This window comes from Triticum urartu, unplaced genomic scaffold (genome assembly GCF_056163025.1).
Source record: "Triticum urartu cultivar PI428250 unplaced genomic scaffold, HENAU_Tu73 scaffold2, whole genome shotgun sequence".
NCBI lineage: Eukaryota > Viridiplantae > Streptophyta > Magnoliopsida > Poales > Poaceae > Triticum > Triticum urartu.
Window position 1 is genome coordinate 1731162 of NW_028260368.1, and position 15000 is coordinate 1746161.

A 15000-nucleotide genomic window follows, 5' to 3' on the forward strand; every position below is an offset into this window, starting at 1 on the left:
ATAGTAGTCTTAGATTTTTCATTTTGATGAGCCTCGCTTTGAGGAATTCATGGAATAATCCATTTTCATGGAATAATGAATTAAGGAAGAAAGGATATGAGTCTACCGCTTACAAGAAAAGATCTCATGATAGTCAATATGGGCCCTCAACACCCATCAATGCATGGTGTTCTTCGACTGATCGTTACTCTCGATGGTGAGGATGTTATTGATTGTGAACCCATATTAGGGTATTTACACAGAGGAATGGAAAAAATCGCGGAAAACCGAACTATTATACAATACTTACCTTATGTAACAAGGTGGGATTATTTAGCTACTATGTTTACAGAAGCAATAACAGTAAATGCACCAGAATTCTTGGAGAATATTCAAATACCACAAAGAGCCAGCTATATTAGGGTAATTATGTTAGAATTAAGCCGGATAGCTTCTCACTTGCTATGGCTTGGACCTTTTATGGCGGATCTCGGCGCACAGACTCCTTTTTTCTATATTTTTAGAGAGAGAGAATTAATATATGATCTATTTGAAGCTGCTACAGGTATGCGAATGATGCACAATTACTTTCGCATCGGAGGAGTAGCCGCCGATCTACCTTATGGATGGATCGATAAATGTTTAGATTTCTGTGATTATTTTTTACGCGGAGTTGTTGAATATCAACAACTTATTACACAGAATCCAATTTTTTTAGAGCGAGTTGAAGGAGTAGGTTTTATTAGCGGAGAAGAAGCAGTAAATTGGGGCTTATCGGGACCGATGTTACGAGCTTCTGGAATACAATGGGATCTTCGTAAAGTAGATCCTTATGAGTCTTACAACCAATTTGATTGGAAAGTCCAATGGCAAAAAGAAGGGGATTCGTTAGCTCGCTATTTAGTACGAATTGGTGAAATGAGGGAATCCATCAAAATAATTCAACAAGCTGTAGAAAAAATTCCTGGAGGACCTTATGAAAATTTAGAAGTCCGACGCTTTAAGAAAGAAAATAATTCTGAATGGAATGATTTTGAGTATAAATTTCTTGGTAAAAAACCTTCGCCCAATTTTGAATTGTCAAGACAAGAGCTTTATGTAAGAGTAGAAGCCCCAAAAGGTGAATTAGGGATTTATCTAGTAGGAGATGATAGCCTTTTCCCCTGGAGATGGAAAATCCGTCCACCCGGGTTTATTAATTTGCAAATTCTTCCTCAGCTAGTTAAAAAAATGAAATTGGCTGATATCATGACGATATTAGGTAGTATAGATATCATTATGGGGGAAGTTGATCGTTGAAATGATAATAGATAGGGTAGAGGTAGAAACTATCAATTCTTTTTCGAAATTGGAATTATTAAAAGAAGTCTATGGACTGATATCGATTCTACCCATTTTGACCCTCCTTTTGGGAATAACAATAGAGGTACTCGTAATTGTGTGGTTAGAAAGAGAAATATCTGCGTCGATACAACAACGTATTGGTCCTGAATATGCTGGCCCCCTGGGCCTGCTTCAAGCTATAGCAGATGGGACTAAGCTACTTTTTAAAGAAGATATTCTGCCATCCCGAGGAGATATTTCTTTATTTAGCATTGGACCCTCTATAGCAGTCATATCAGTTTTATTAAGTTTTTTAGTTATCCCTTTGGGATATCATTTTGTTTTAGCCGATCTTAGTATTGGTGTTTTTTTATGGATTGCCATTTCAAGTATAGCTCCTATTGGTCTTCTTATGGCAGGATATAGCTCAAATAATAAATATTCTTTTTCAGGCGGTCTACGAGCTGCTGCTCAATCCATTAGTTATGAAATACCATTAACTTTTTGTGTGCTAGCAATATCTCTACGTGTGATTCGTTAAAATAGATCTTTTTCCTATAAAATCCATTAACTATTTATATTCCTTTTCTTATTTAGTATTTGGGTTGGTAAGTTAAACTAGATAGCTATATGAGTGAAACAAAACAGCTTATAACTTTGTAGTAAAAAGAAAAAATCTCATTTCCTACGTACAAGAAAAAAGTGGAAGTAAACATAAGCAGTGTAAACTCTTTATCCCAAGGTTGATATTTTTTAATTAGTCATCATATCTTGAAGCGGCCAAGAATAAAGGATTCACGATATGGAATTCCATTACTAGAATACTCCTAGTTATTACTATAACTTAATAATCCATAAGAAGAATCCACCAAAAGTTAGTGAAGGGTTAGGAACACTAAAGTACATAAAGGATTAGTAATGGAAAATCTAAAACATTAGAGATTTTTGCCCATAAAAGGAATCATAATAAGGACTTGCAATTTGTAGAAATTATCAAGTAGTACTTTCTTCGGATTCCGATCCAGAGTATGTTCCCATTCACTTGTTAAGGAAATGGCTATCAAGAACGAATTAACCCTTTATCCATTTTTTCTTTTTAAATACCCCCTCCCTGGGGAAAGAAGAATAGTAAAAAAGATATGGAGTGCACTAGAAAAAATTTTCATTATTTCCTTCCTCTATCCATATTCATGCAGAATTGCTCATGAACTAATACCCAACTCTTTCCATTTATTAATTGAATTCCTATAACAAGTAACAAGTGTTTTATTCCAAGATTAAGTTATTACTGAACAAAGAAAAATTTTCATTATATTATAAAGGATGAGATCAATTCGGAAGCGCTTTTTCTTATTCTAGCAGACGGAATTCCTTTGGTCTAATTTAGGACTTTCAAATCTATTTTATTTTATCTAATTCTATCTACGCCCCCGGGGCTAGGAACAAAACAGTCCTTTCCTTTTTCTGATCATAGAGAAGCCGTATGAAGCTAAGGTTTCATGTACGGTTTTGAAATAGCGGTGGGAACTGTGATGTTATCACCGACTATGATTATCTAACAGTTCAAGTACAGTTGATATAGTTGAAGCACAGTCAAAATACGGTTTTTTTGGATGGAATATTTGGCGTCAGCCTATAGGTTTTCTGGTTTTTTTAATTTCTTCTTTGGCAGAATGTGAAAGATTACCCTTTGATTTACCAGAAGCGGAGGAAGAATTAGTAGCAGGTTACCAAACTGAATATTCCGGTATCAAATATGGTTTATTTTATCTTGTTTCTTACCTAAATTTATTAGTTTCTTCTTTATTTGTAACAGTTCTCTACTTGGGCGGGTGGAATTTATCTATTCCCTATATATCCTTTTTTGATTTTTTCCAAATGAATAAAGCAGTTGGAATTTTGGAAATGACAATGGGTATATTTATTACATTAACTAAAGCTTATTTATTTCTCTTCATTTCTATCACAATAAGATGGACTTTACCGAGGATGAGAATGGATCAGTTATTAAATCTTGGATGGAAATTTCTTTTACCTATTTCCCTGGGCAATCTCTTATTAACAACCTCTTCTCAACTTGTTTCACTATAAATAAGATAATACAATAATAGTAAGAATATTTTCAACACAAAAGCTCTCTCAAACAAGAGAAAGAAACATATCTTTTTCATAGATATTTAGAATGAATATGTTCCCTATGGTAACTGGGTTCATGAGTTATGGTCAACAAACAATACGTGCTACAAGGTACATAGGTCAAAGTTTCATAACTACCTTATCCCACACAAATCGTTTACCTATAACGATTCACTACCCTTATGAAAAATCAATTACACCAGAGCGTTTCCGAGGGCGAATCCACTTTGAATTTGATAAATGTATTGCTTGTGAAGTATGTGTTCGCGTATGTCCGATAGATTTACCCGTTGTGGATTGGAGATTTGAAAAGGATATTAAAAGAAAACAATTGCTTAATTATAGTATTGATTTCGGAGTTTGTATATTTTGTGGCAATTGTGTTGAGTACTGTCCAACAAGCTGTTTATCAATGACTGAAGAATATGAACTTTCTACCTATGATCGTCATGAATTGAATTACAATCAAATTGCTTTAAGTCGGTTACCAATCTCCATAATGGGAGATTACACAATTCAAACAATTAGGAATTCGTCTGAAAGTAAAATAAACAAAGAAAAATCTTCGAATTCAAGAACGATTACTGATTACTAAACTTTGATTTTGTCTTTCTGTTATAAAAATCTAATAATTCTTTATTAAACTTTAAAATTAAACTATAAAGAAAAACGAAAAACTACTGCTTATTGGAAATTATTTCTTATTTTAAATCAGACTAGATTTTCGTGATATAATATAATTTATAACTATAAGTTTATACACAAAAAAATACCCTAATCCTTTTTTCCTTCCTTGAATCCTTTAGTTTTAGTCAGTTCATGAAAAATTTTATACTATTAATTTCTTTTTATCCATAATGGATTTACCTGGACCAATACATGAGATTCTTATGCTATTTGGGGGATTTGTTCTTCTACTAGGGGGTCTAGGAGTAGTATTACTTACCAACCCCATTTATTCTGCCTTTTCGCTGGGATTAGTTCTTGTTTGTATATCCTTATTCTATTTTTTATTAAATTCCTACTTTGTAGCTGTCGCACAACTTCTTATTTATGTGGGAGCCATAAATGTCTTGATCATATTCGCTGTAATGTTCGTAAATGGCTCAGAATGGTCTAAAGATAAGAATTATTGGACTATTGGAGATGGGTTCACTTCACTCGTTTGTATAACTATTGTTTTTTCACTAATGACTACTATCCCAGATACGTCGTGGTATGGAATTCTTTGGACTACAAGATCAAACCAAATAGTAGAACAGGGTCTCATAAATAATGTTCAACAAATTGGAATTCATTTAGCAACCGATTTTTATCTTCCGTTTGAACTCATTTCCATAATTCTTCTAGTTTCTTTAATAGGTGCAATTACTATGGCTCGGCAATAAGAAAACTTAGAAAAAGTACAAATTATAAGAATTGCAAATCTAAAATAAATAACTAAAGAATCACAATTTTGATTTAGTAAAATCCATCTACTGCCAACAAATACCTCCTTTTTTTTTTTTTTTTTTTTCTTTTGTTGTGTAATTGTTCTATTGTAATTAATTGAATCGGTTCAATTCTTGCCCTCATATTGAAATGAATCGAGATTGATAAGGAGTTAGTTAATGATGTTTGAGCATGTACTTTTTTTGAGTGTCTATTTATTTTCGATTGGTATCTATGGATTGATCACAAGCCGAAACATGGTTAGAGCTCTAATATGTCTTGAACTTATACTGAATTCAATTAATCTAAATCTCGTAACATTTTCTGATCTATTTGATAGTCGCCAATTAAAAGGAGATATTTTCGCAATTTTTGTTATAGCCCTTGCAGCTGCTGAAGCCGCTATTGGACTATCCATTCTTTCTTCCATCCATCGTAATAGGAAATCCACTCGTATCAATCAATCTAATTTATTGAATAATTAGACTTTTGAATAATTAGACATAGAATCCTCTAAACAAAGGCGCACATATTAAAATAAATAGAAATCAATACTATTTTCTTAGTATTATTTGAGAATATCCATTTTTTTTAGTAGATTATTGCATAGTATTCTTTTTCACTTAAATGAATTTTTGTATTTGTAATTCATTGATATTGCAATTTGAATATTGCAATAATTTATATTGAAAAGACGATAGCCAATTTATTGGCTAATTCGAATTCGTCTGTACAATTCGTAAAATTCTTTCTTATTTCTTATTTATTGTTGAAATCCAAAATTAAAGTCTCTTGGCTCTCTTCACGCTTTCTCACAAACAGATTAAAAAATAGATTTTTTTTTTTGAAGTTTGGATAAACCATTGCTTCGTCTGGTGTCTACAATACATATGACTCATTATAGTACTAATTTCATTTTTACCAGATCGAAAAATTTTATGTTGAAAAGAAAAATTTATAGATCCAATGTCACATTCCGTAAAAATTTACGATACATGTATAGGATGCACTCAATGTGTACGAGCTTGTCCAACAGATGTATTAGAAATGATACCCTGGGATGGATGTAAAGCCAAGCAAATTGCTTCCGCGCCGAGAACCGAAGATTGTGTGGGTTGTAAGAGATGTGAATCTGCCTGCCCGACAGATTTTTTAAGTGTCCGCGTTTATTTAGGGCCTGAAACAACACGTAGCATGGCTCTATCTTATTGATACGTTACAAAAAACTTCACTCGAATCGTCTGATTCCTCTTTACCGAAGAAGCCTGTGCTCGAAATAATCGAGCACGGGCTTTTCTGGTCAAAACGTATCTTGTCTTTATCACTTTATCATGAGTTATTTTCCTTGGTTAACAATACTTGTTGTTTTGCCGATATTTGCAGGTTCATTAATTTTCTTTTTACCTCATAAGGGAAACAAAGTCGTTAGGTGGTATACTATATCTATTTGTTTATTAGAATTCCTTCTAATGACTTATGCGTTCTGTTATCATTTCCAACTGGAGGATCCCTTAATCCAATTAAAGGAGGATTATAAATGGATAGATGTCTTCGATTTCCACTGGAGATTGGGAATCGATGGACTTTCATTAGGATCTATTTTATTGACAGGATTTATCACTACTTTAGCTACTTTAGCAGCTTGGCCAATTACACGGAATTCGCGATTATTCTATTTCCTGATGCTCGCAATGTATAGTGGTCAAATAGGATTATTTTCTTCGCGAGACCTTTTACTTTTTTTTATCATGTGGGAGTTAGAATTAATTCCTGTTTACTTACTTTTATCCATGTGGGGGGGGAAGAGGCGTCTATATTCAGCTACAAAGTTTATTTTGTATACTGCAGGCGGTTCCATTTTTTTCTTAATCGGAGTTCTGGGTATGGGCTTATATGGTTCCAACGAACCAGGATTAGATTTGGAAAGATTAATTAATCAATCATACCCTGCAACCTTGGAAATACTTTTATATTTTGGCTTCCTTATTGCTTATGCTGTCAAATTGCCGATTATACCCCTACATACGTGGTTACCAGATACCCATGGGGAAGCACATTATAGTACATGTATGCTTTTAGCGGGAATATTATTAAAGATGGGAGCATATGGATTGATTCGGATCAACATGGAATTGTTACCTCATGCTCATTATCTATTTTCGCCCTGGTTAGTAATAATAGGAGCGATCCAAATAATCTATGCAGCTTCAACTTCTCTTGGTCAACGAAATTTCAAAAAAAGAATAGCTTATTCCTCTGTATCTCACATGGGTTTCATAATTATAGGAATTGGTTCCATAACCAACATTGGACTCAATGGAGCTATTTTACAAATATTATCCCATGGATTTATTGGTGCTACACTTTTTTTCTTGGCAGGAACCGCTTCTGATAGAATGCGTCTTGTTTATCTCGAAGAACTGGGGGGAATATCTATCCCAATGCCTAAAATTTTTACCATGTTTAGTAGCTTTTCAATGGCTTCTCTTGCCTTACCAGGAATGAGTGGTTTTGTCGCAGAATTAGTAGTATTTTTTGGACTAATTACTAGTCCAAAATTTCTGTTAATGCCAAAAACACTAATTACTTTTGTAATGGCAATTGGAATGATATTAACTCCTATTTATTTATTATCTATGTTACGCCAGATGTTCTATGGATACAAGCTATTTAATGTTCCAAACGCAAATTTTGTGGATTCTGGACCACGAGAACTCTTTATTTTAATCTGTATCTTTTTACCAGTAATAGGAATTGGTATTTATCCAGATTTTGTTCTCTCCCTATCCGTTGACAGGGTAGAGGCTCTCTTATCCAATTATTATCCTAAATAGGTTTGCTTTTTTTTACTCGTCTGCTCTATTAATGCAGAAATAAGTAAAAAAGTATATAATGCAGAAATAAGTAAAAAAGTATAATTAGATCTATCTCGAATTTTTGAGAACCCTTTGATAAGGCGTTCAAGGGGTTCTCAAATAAAACATAAAAGTAAAAACCTTCATTTCATGAAGGTTTTATTTTATGTAATCATTTAGGTGTTAATGTAAACGAACCATAACTATGTAAGCCTATTCCTAATAGATTTATACCAAAATAACAAATCCAAATTATAAGAAATCCTATCAAAGCTATAAGTGCAGAATTCGTACCCTTCCAATTTGGATTTGTTCTACTATGTAAATAAATTGCGAATATGGTCCAAGTAATAAATGCCCAAGTTTCCTTAGGATCCCAATTCCAATAGGATCCCCAGGCCTCATTAGCCCATACTGCTCCACAAAGAATACCTACGGTTAAAAGGGTAAATCCTAGGCTAATGACACGATAACTCCAAGAATCCAAACGCTCCGTTAATTGATATTTGTAATAATTTGGAAATGAAGGGACAGAGGTTCTTTTTAAAGCACTTCTTTTTGCATAAAAATATTTAATATCACTAAAGAAAAATGTTTTATTTAAAACATTTTTTTTCTTTTTAGAAAAGAAATGGAAATTATTTCGAAATCTAATGATTAGAATAGCGGCAGATAATAAGGATCCGCACAAAAGAGTTGCATAGCTTAATAACATCATACTGACATGCATCATTAACCACTGAGATTGTAGAGCAGGTACTAGTATCGTGGATTGATGCATTTCAGTTAAAAGACCCGATGTGGCAAAGCCTTGCGTTAAAATAGTACTTGGCGTAGTTATTGTGCTTAAATCATTTTTAGAGTTCTGTATTTTAGGAATGGTATGAAGAATATACAGGGCCCATGAAAGGAAGATCAATGACTCATATAAATTACTTAATGGAAAATGTCCCGAGGAAGCCCAACGAGAAACTAAGAATCCTGTTATAGAGAAAAAAGTAACTATCATTCCTTTTTCTGACGAATCGCGTAATCCTCCAAGTTCACGAACTAATAAGGTTATAAAATGAATCGTAATCACAATTGAAATCGTTGAGAAAGAGATATGAGTTAGTATATGTTCTAAAGTTGCAAATAGCATAAGGGGAAGGTCCCATTACAAAATTGTAAATTTCGAATTGATTTCTAATCTATTGTATTCTTTTTCAAGAATGCCGCCACTCGGATTCGAACCGAGATGCTTGAGCACTGCTTCCTAAGAGCAGCGTGTCTACCAATTTCACCATGGCGGCTAACTTCAAATAATAGGTAACTTAAAAGAATAATAGCTATTATCTTGGGAATCGTCGATATTGGGAAAGTCCATAAAATTTAGGAACATTAGAGTTTTCATTAAAATAGACTTCGTTTGGTAGTATCGTTTCCATTTTTTTTTTTTACAATAAACTCTTGCTTTGCCCAATAGAAACACAAACACTGCTTGAAAGAGTTGGAACTTCTTTTTTCTAACTTGCAATTATAGAACTAATTTTTTCTAATTAATTTCCCCTTTACATTTTGAAAATTCTTTCAATACAATGAAAAAAATCCAAAAGGGTTTCTATTTAATGATGAAATTAAAATAAAATGGATAAATAGAAAAGGCTTTTTGGATTTTTTAAAAATTTCTAGAATGAAAGTCTTTATGCTCTTATTAATAAGATTTACTAACCTTATGATTTTGGAGAAGATAGGTGGAAGTTGTAAGTCCTATTGTAAGAATACTCCACTTTTCATAATTTTCCTAATAGAATATGAGGATTCTATTAGGAAAATTATGAAAAGTTCATTGATAGGAAAAGAATACTTAGCACACAGTATACCAAACAAAACTTTTTTTTTCTTGTATATATAAGATAAGAGGGGTTTTTTGTTCTAAGAATATTGTACCGAGTAATTCGACACATAAAAGTACATTCAAAGAAGAATCCAAATTATTAAATAATTGGAATTCTTTTTTGATAAGTCAATTCATATTATTCCAAAATCTTATTATTTGTTTGTTGCCCAGAAAAACCCTTTGGTTTTGGATGCTCATTACCGCTCGAAAATGATCTTGATTTTACTAAAGAATAAGATTGTACTATGGAAAAATAAGTCTTTTTCTTCCAAATATTTTTACGAATACGCTTTTTTGACATTGAAGTACGTTTTTTTGGAACTGCCATTCAAAAAGGAAATTACTTTTTTCTAGTTGTATGTGAAAGACATCTATTGCTGCAAATCAATCCTTCTTTCTTCTTTTTATTAGTATTTATACTTAGATACTGAAAGATACTTAAATTTTGAATTATTTTTTACTTCATTTTGTCTAATGCGGATAAGACAACAAGAATTTTTTAACATTTTTTCTTTATATATTTTATACTTTTTTTTTAATAATATAGAATATATAGAAGGGTTTCTCATTTAAATCTATTTATATCTATTTATATATCAAGTATACTCCATATATAGATATATGGTATGGAAGCCTATCCCCCATATAAGATAAGACGGGGGGATAAAAAGAAGGGAAAATGAAAATAGTTAATTAAGTTCAGAATGGTATTCCATAAAGGAAAGGAATTCCAATCAAAACAAAAAATACTGAGTCTCTTAAACAAGACATTCTAAAACTTAGGTAATTTATAGTCATTAGAATTTTAGTTCTATATGAAGTAAGGACTATTCGATAATTTCTTATAAACATAGGTTTTCATTGGAATTCACTCAATCAGTTAATTATGGAACAAGAGAGCTGTTTCATCTTTGTTTTAAAGAAATATAAAAATGAATTATGAATAGAAAGTAAAATGATTCCACTTTTTTTTTTTTATTTTTATAAATATCTTTATTTAGTTAATAAAATAACTTCGTTACCTAGTTATTTTATTAACTTTTTTAATTTAACCAACTAAACCCATTCTTAATTTTTAATTATTTCAATGAGATAAATTTTGGAAAAATTAAGAATTTCAGTATTTTTTCTTATTCTTTTTATTTATTCTTTCAGAAAGAGATAAGAATTGGTTTGGTGAATCGGAAACAATTTTATAGAAAAATTGAAGTAAAAATTGAAGTAAAAATTGCAATTTCTTTTCTTATGGAACATACATATCAATATGCATGGGTAATCCCTCTTCTCCCACTTCCAGTTATTATGTCAATGGGATTTGGCCTTATTCTTATTCCGACAGCAACAAAAAATCTTCGTCGCATATGGGCTTTTCCTAGTGTTTTACTCTTAAGTATAGCTATGGTATTCTCAGTTCAACTGTCTATTCAACAAATAAATGGAAGTTCGATCTATCAATATCTATGGTCTTGGACCGTCAATAATGATTTTTCTTTAGAATTTGGATACTTGATTGACCCACTTACTTCTATTATGTTAATACTAATTACTACTGTAGGAATCCTGGTTCTTATTTATAGTGATGGTTATATGTCTCACGATGAAGGATATTTGAGATTTTTTGTTTATATAAGTTTTTTCAATACTTCCATGTTGGGATTGGTTACTAGCTCCAATTTGATACAAATTTATTTTTTTTGGGAACTCGTGGGAATGTGTTCTTATTTATTGATAGGCTTTTGGTTTACACGACCAATCGCAGCGAGTGCTTGTCAAAAAGCTTTTGTAACTAATCGTGTAGGGGATTTTGGTCTATTATTAGGAATTTTAGGTTTTTTTTGGATAACAGGTAGTTTAGAGTTTAGGGATTTGTTCAAAATAGCTAATAACTGGATTCCTAATAATGGAATTAACTCTTTACTTACTACTTTGTGTGCTTTTTTATTATTCCTTGGTGCAGTTGCGAAATCCGCACAATTCCCTCTTCACGTATGGTTACCCGATGCTATGGAAGGGCCCACTCCTATTTCGGCTCTTATACACGCAGCAACTATGGTTGCTGCGGGAATTTTTCTTCTAGCTCGACTTCTTCCTCTTTTCATATCTTTACCTTTGATAATGAGTTTTATTTCTTTAGTAGGTACAATAACACTATTCTTAGGAGCTACTTTAGCTCTTGCTCAGAGAGATATTAAAAGAAGCTTAGCCTATTCTACAATGTCTCAATTGGGTTATATGATGTTAGCTCTAGGTATAGGTTCTTATCAAGCTGCTTTATTCCATTTGATCACTCATGCTTATTCAAAAGCTTTATTGTTCTTGGGATCCGGATCCGTTATTCATTCAATGGAACCTCTTGTTGGATATTCACCAGATAAAAGTCAAAATATGGTTCTTATGGGCGGTTTAAGAAAATACATTCCAATCACAAGAACTACTTTTTTATGGGGTACACTTTCTCTTTGTGGTATTCCACCTCTTGCTTGCTTCTGGTCCAAAGATGAAATCCTTAGTAATAGTTGGTTGTATTCGCCCTTTTTTGGAATAATAGCCTCCTTTACTGCAGGATTAACTGCCTTTTATATGTTTCGGATATATTTACTTACATTTGATGGGTATTTGCGTGTTCATTTTCAAAATTACAGTAGCACTAAAGAGAGTTCCTTGTATTCAATATCCTTATGGGGAAAAAGGATACCCAAAGGAGTGAATAGGGATTTCGTTTTATCAACAACGAAGAGTGGAGTTTCTTTTTTTTCACAAAATATACCAAAAATTCAAGGTAATACAAGAAATAGGATAGGATCCTTTACTACGTCTTTTGGGGCTAAAAAAACTTTTGCCTATCCGCATGAAACGGGAAATACTATGTTATTTCCTCTTCTTATATTACTACTTTTCACTTTGTTCATTGGATTCATAGGAATCTCTTTTGATAATGGAGGAATTGGTAATGGAATAGCAGAGTTAACCATATTATCAAAGTGGTTAACTCCCTCAATAAACTTTACCCAGGAAAGTTCTAATTCTTTTGTAAATTCATATGAATTTATTACTAATGCAATTTCTTCTGTAAGTCTAGCTATCTTTGGTTTATTCATAGCATATATCTTCTATGGATCCGCTTATTCTTTTTTTCAGAATTTGGATTTAATAAACTCTTTTTACAAAGGAAATCCTAAAAAAGAATTTTTAGATCAAGTAAAAAAAAATATATACAGTTGGTCATATAATCGTGGTTATATAGATATTTTCTATACTAGGGTCTTTACCCTCGGTATAAGAGGGTTAACCGAACTCACGGAGTTTTTTGATAAGGGTGTTATTGATGGAATTACCAATGGAGTGGGTCTTGCTAGTTTTTGTATAGGAGAGGAAATTAAATATGTAGGGGGAGGTCGAATCTCGTCTTATTTATTCTTTTTTTTATGTTATGTATCTGTGTTTTTATTCTTTTTTCTTTCTTAAGTTAAGGAATTTACAACAAGTCTCTTGCAAAAATAACTATCCTATCCCCTTTCTACAATCTCTCTATATCCTTGTTACATAAGGTAAGTATTGTATAATAGTTCGGTTTTCCGCGATTTTTTCCATTCCTCTGTGTAAATACCCTAATATGGGTTCACAATCAATAACATCCTCACCATCGAGAGTAACGATCAGTCGAAGAACACCATGCATTGATGGGTGTTGAGGGCCCATATTGACTATCATGAGATCTTTTCTTGTAAGCGGTAGACTCATATCCTTTCTTCCTTAATTCATTATTCCATGAAAATGGATTATTCCATGAATTCCTCAAAGCGAGGCTCATCAAAATGAAAAATCTAAGACTACTATAAGACTACTAAAAAAATAATAAAACAAGAAAAAAATTTGAACGATTAAATTACTGCTCCCGAATATTCAACTGACCGATTAATTTCTTATAACGTACTCTATTTTTCTTTGCCAAATAAGCCAGCAAACGTCGACGTTTTCCCAAAAGTCTTCGTAGACCTCTTTCCGATGAAAAATCTTTTTTGTGTAATTCCAAATGTGAAGCAAGTCTCCGTATCTTATTGGTGAAACTGAATACTTGAAATTCAACAGAACCCCTGTTTTCTTCTTTTTCTTCTTTAACCATAAATCCAAAAATTTTTCTACCTCCTTTCTTTTTCATGTATTTTTCTGATCAGGAAAAATACAAAATTATGTCAGTTATTTTGAAGTTATTCTAATCTCGTACACACACAAATTTGCAATTATTCATCTACTACTGGAATTTGGATTTATTTTATCGATGCAAATTGGATTTGGATAGAAGGGTACATTCTTTCTAATATTTTAGATAGAAGAAATGTTTCTTCTATCTAAAATATTAGAAAGAATTTTGCTGATTTATTTATTGCTATATGCAATTTATGGAATTGATACACCATTTAATTGATATCATTTAGCAAAATGAAACACAGCATATGCATCCATCTTTTGGCTCGAGAATTTCACGGGATAGAGATATGGTATAAGAAATAGACTATTAAGTAACTCTAAATGAATTGTGGATACATCTGTATCCTTAACATACTGAAACGATTGTCATTATTCGTATCAAACCAATAGCGATTCATACAAGCTAAATCTTCTAATCAATGGTGGGCCAATAATGAATTTTTTTGCATATGTATTAAGACGCTTGGCCTGATTTCGAAATTGTCCAGAGTTTTATATGTTGTTTTCATTGCAAAATGATGGGTCTCCTTCCATAACTTTCCAATTACGAGTACGAGAATTGAAAGACATGAAAATTCTCAATTCTCTACGGCGTCTAGTAGATAGAAACAAGAAAATCAGAAGAATCTTTCTCTCTATTCACTATCATTCCGCGTCTTCGACTTCTATTAGTTTCTTTTCTTCTTTAATGCAATAGCTATAGTTTGATATAAGAATCCATTTCTCAAAGTAATGGAAACCATTCTCTTATAGGAAATGGTTCGAAAATCGCTATTCCACCTTTTAGGTATCGTGAAAAGTGATACCTGTGAAGATCGTGCATTTCAGTCAAATTCAGATCCGTTTTTCGAGTCCATGATATAATATAACCAAATTGGATAGATCTTCCACCTGTTTAGCTAAGAAAGAATAGATACAGAGGTGGATAATAGATCGATATGAAGATCATGAGCTGCCCCATAATGAAATCGCCAGTAGTCGCGAATATCTCCTTCTTCCCTAATCCAAGATTGGAGAAAGAAGATCTAAGAGGGACCTATGGAGAATGTAGTCAGAAATCCATAATAGAGTCCGACCACAACGACCGAATTAATTATCCTCATCGAGAAACTTAGACTACTAAATAGAAAAGATTTGAAAATCATGGCATGGGTCTCCTTTTTTTCTTTCTTTAGAGTTTTCTATATG

At 32.4% G+C, this 15000-nt stretch overlaps 1 non-coding gene across 1 annotated transcript; it reads right to left on the reverse strand.

The window, feature by feature from the left end:
• Positions 1-8936: 8936 nt before the first annotated feature.
• Positions 8937-9016, reverse strand: TRNAL-UAG (transfer RNA leucine (anticodon UAG)). The gene has a single exon. It is a non-coding gene; the product is annotated as a tRNA-Leu (tRNA).
• Between the last annotated feature and the right edge of the window lie 5984 nt (positions 9017-15000).